This window comes from Tupaia chinensis, unplaced genomic scaffold (genome assembly GCF_000334495.1).
Source record: "Tupaia chinensis unplaced genomic scaffold, TupChi_1.0 Scaffold000591_1, whole genome shotgun sequence".
In the NCBI taxonomy this organism is placed as follows: Eukaryota; Metazoa; Chordata; class Mammalia; order Scandentia; family Tupaiidae; genus Tupaia; species Tupaia belangeri.
This window is the reverse complement of record NW_006160107.1, coordinates 513420-517945: the sequence shown is the minus strand read 5'-3', so window position 1 is coordinate 517945 and position 4526 is coordinate 513420. Positions and strand designations below refer to the sequence as shown.

At 37.6% G+C, this 4526-nt stretch overlaps 1 pseudogene; it reads right to left on the bottom strand.

Moving 5' to 3' along the window:
• Positions 1 to 1321: 1321 nt before the first annotated feature.
• LOC102479771 (S-formylglutathione hydrolase pseudogene) lies at positions 1322 to 2185 on the bottom strand (annotated as a pseudogene).
• Positions 2186 to 4526: the final 2341 nt, after the last annotated feature.

Sequence of the window (4526 nt, the reverse complement as noted above, 5' to 3'; positions counted from 1 at the left end):
TCACTCACATGCATATTTTTACTTTAAAAATTAAGTTGTGTGGCCAAGATACAGAATCAAACTAAGTGACTATAAATGAATAAATGGATAAAGAAAATATGGTATATATACATAATGGAATACCATTCTGCCATCAAAAAGGATGAAATCTTGTTATTTGAGGTAACATGGATGTGCCTGGAAGATATATGTTAAGTGAAATAAGCCAGGCACAGAAAGAGAAATTCCACATGTTTTCACTCATACGTAGGAACTGAGAAGGCTGACCTAGAATCAGACAATTGAAGAATGACTCCTAGAGGCTGAGAATGGGGAGGGAATGGTGAGTAGGATGATGCCGGTTAACAGAAACAAAATTACACATAAATAAGAGAAACAATTTATAGATTTATAAAATATAGCATGGTTGGGAACCAGCAGTTAGCATAATGGCTATGTCGCTGGACTCCCACGTAGTCGACCGCGGTTCGTGTCCCAGACCCGGTGGCTTAAAACTCACGCCGGGTGCGTGTGCGTGCGTGCCCAAGATCCCGAGAGGAGAATGGAGGAGAAGGGATTGTGGCGTGACCATCCCCCCTGGGGGGTGATTTCTCGCTTTCTGTCTCTATGTCTCTCTCTGTCTGTCTGGCGAGCGCACGCGCCCTACAGTGAAAATCTCTCAAAAAAAAATATAGCATGGTAAATATAGTTAACACAATTTATTCTGTATCTTAGAGTAACTAAACAAGGGTCTTGACCATGCCTAGCACAAAGTAATGACAAATGGTTGAGATGATAGATATACTAAATACTCTGATTTAATCATTATACATTGCATTCTTGTTCTGAACAACCACTTCGTAATGCACAAAGACATATGATTGTTATATAACAATAAACATAACAAATCGGTGTTCAAAAGGGCTGCGAGACTGAAGAATGAAGCATGTAATTCCATTAGGACATAACTAAAGTTTAATCAGTAGGGAGCTCACTAATGGGAGGAAGCAGGCCCAGAAGGACAGTAACCTCGGTATGTTCACAGCTGTAGATTCTGTGCCTCTCCCATTAACTTGGAACTTGTAAAGGTACAGCTGAGAAGTGGAACAATAGAGATAGATTTTGGGGAAAGCAAGTCACCTGCAGGGGCGTCTAGACCCACCCAGACTTAAAGATCATTAGCGGGGTTTTTTTGTTTGTTTGTTTGTTTGTTTTTGTTTTGCATATTTATTCAGAAGGTGATTCGGCTACAGAATAAAGCCCTTTAAGCATTAAGAAATCCAATGTTTTGAAATCTTTTTCTCAAATTTTGTTTAGTATGATTTGTATAATCCTGAAGAGATTCTCTTATCTGAAGTTTCATGCATTCAGGTATTTTGCATGATGTCTGATGTGATCAGTAATAAAGGTGGCAGTGAAGTAGTAGCTATGATCATAACCCTCTTGTAATCTAAAAACAACAGAGATTTTCTTTTCTGTGCAGGCAGCTATGAAGTTATCAGGAAGTAACTGTCCATCTGAAAGAAACTGGTCATCTTTTCCTTGATCAATTAATATGTCCAGCCGAGAACCCGGATAGGACTTCACAAGATGGGTAGCATCATAAGCCTTCCATTTTCTTTGATCTGTTCCCAAGTATCCAATAAAAGCTTTTTTGCCCCAAGGATAGAGCACTGGGTTGCAAATTGGAGCAAATGCTGACACAGATTTATATTTTCCAGGATTTTTCCAGGCACAAATCAGAGCTCCATGCCCTCCCATGAAGTGGCCAAAAATAGACATCCTTTGGGGGTCCTCTGGAAAATTGGCATTTATAAGTTGGGGAAGCTCTTCTGGTACATAAGAGTACATTCTATAGTTAGTTTTCCAAAGAGCTTCAGTGGCATTCACATAAAACCCAGCACCAGTGCCGAAGTCCCAGCTGTCATTTTCTCCTTTAATATTACAGCCAACGGCTGGTATCTGGAGCAATGATGACAAGACTGTGTTCTGAGGCTGCTTGATGATAACCAGACTTCGATATAAAATTTTGTTCCATGCAAGTTAAACCAGACAGTTAATATAGTGCAGGGCATTTTCCAGTTTCTGCCTTTGGTGGTAAGTAGACAGCAAATTTCATTTTGCACTTCAGTTCAACACTGTCATGTTCAAAAACTTTCCAGAATCCTCCAAAGCACTTGTTGATGGAAATCTGTTTTAAAGCCATTCTTTTCTTGAGACAGCCACAGCAGGTAGAGCAGACACTTATTAGCCTTTGTTTTTATCAAAAGCCTGTGGCAGTGAGACACACCAGTGGCATAAGCCATTACCTTAGTTAAAGAGTTCGAATGACTGTCCGAAGAATTCACAGAAGGTTTAACTTAAGCAGAAATTCTTGCTCAGGGCTAGTAAATTGGCTCTAGAGTGAGGAAGAGAAGGGCACAAGATAGTGTTAATTCTCACAAAATGTAGTCAGTGGAACATTTACACGATGGGGAAGAAGAGGCCCCTCCACTCCCCCAAAAAAGACTGTGCAAATTATACTGTGTGCCATTTTCTGATTTTCACCTAAAACTATTTTATAGACCTATTTCAAAGTTAGTATATGTAGAAAATATTTTTACAATTATGTTTTTTGTACTTAGCCTTTTAATGTCTGAAACTTATTTGGGGGGAACAATGTGAAACAGGGCTCTAACACTCATTTATCAATTCTTTTTAAAAAAGAATTGCCAGATATCTCTCCCAGTCATCAAATAATTTTTCTTTCCTAAATGACTAAATAACTATCATAAACTGCCTTCCTAATCTGAATCTATTTATGGACTTTTATTCTATTTTATTGATTTATTCATGTATTTCTGTGCCAACCAATTAATTTATTAGTACATAATTTATCATATGCTTTGATATGCAGTGTTTTGCATTGCAGTAATTGCAATGTTTTTCTTTTCTTTTCTTTTTTTTAATTTTAGGCTTTTGTCATAAGGAATATATGCTCACCAGAGACACAGAGAGACATAGAAAGAGAAGATGAGAAGTCACTCCCCAGGGAGATAACCATGTCACGATCCCTTCTCCTCCAATTCTCCTCTCAGGATTTTGGACACCCATGCATACACACCCAGTGTAATTTTCAAGCCACTGGGCCAGAGACTTCAATGTTGGTCAACCAGGTGGGAGTCCAGTGCCTTAACCCCTATACCATCTGCTGGTCCCAGTAATTGTAATATTAACTTTCATTTTGATTTTTATGTCTGGTAGTATAAGGTCACCTTCATTGGTTCTATTTTCCAGTTCATTTTGAATTTAATTCTTTTTGTTTAAATTTTAAAAAGGGAATACATTATACATAATTTTTAAACTAAATGAAAAGGCTTATAAATACAAACAATATGTGTAGAATTACTCCTTAACTTTTAACTCCTCCTCAAAGGTAATAACTTTTATTATTTTTAGCTGATCTTTCTAGCATACTGCTATATTTCTCTTTTTTTAAGAACGTATTTTTAAAATAATAGTTTGTCTATTTATTATTATTATTTTTAAGTTTGCTATAGAGCATGTATACTCACCAAAGAGAGAGAGAGAGAGGGAAAGTACAAAAGCAAGCCACCAGGTCGTCCAGGACTCAAACCCCAGTCAACCATGTGGGAGTCCAGGGCCTTAACCTCTGTATCACCTGTTGGTCTGTATAGTGCTATATTTCTATTGATTAATCATGAAGTTATATTACTAATTCTTTTTTTGTTTTTCTTTTGAGAGATTTTTTCGGGCCCATGCGCTCGCCAGACAGACAGAGAGAGACATAGAGGCAGAAAGCGAGAAATCACCCCCCAGGGGAGATGGTCATGTCGCAATCCCTTCTCCTCCATTCTCTTCTCGGGATCTTGGGCACACACGCACACTCGCCCGGCGTGAGTTTTAAGCCACTGGGTCCGGGACGTGAACCGCAGTCAACTATGTGGGAGTCCAGCAACATAGCCATTACGCTAACTGCTGGTTCCCTATTACTAATTCTTTTAAATAGCATTCATTGACTTCTATTTTATTGGCAAATATTTCTCTTGCTTACATCCCATTTCATGCCCTCTTCTGCTCAATAAACTATAACACACATTTTGGTTAAGTTAATAATTAGTGTTTACATTATGATTGGATAAATATCTTTTAATTACAGAAATAACTTGTTTATCATAATTGCATTTTTCTGTGTATTTAAGAAATCCTTGCTAGGGTTTTTTTGGTGTTATTAATCCCTTCTATTTTCATTTGTATAATATGTTGTAATCAATATCTAAATTTTTCCACTATTTCATCAGAGGCACCAGATACCTAAGAGCAGATATTGTTCTCCATGTTTGGAGTCATCAGACAGTTTCCTCCTTCTACCTGTAAACTTTCTTTCTTTTTTTATTAATTAATTTATTTTTGTATATACATTCAATCACATTGTTTAGCTTACAATGTGAGCATTTCAATATGTGAACTTTCTCCCCAGTCCCATTGATCAAAATATCTTCAACCAATAGCACCACACCTCCCCATCCCGTCAATGCTCTACCTCC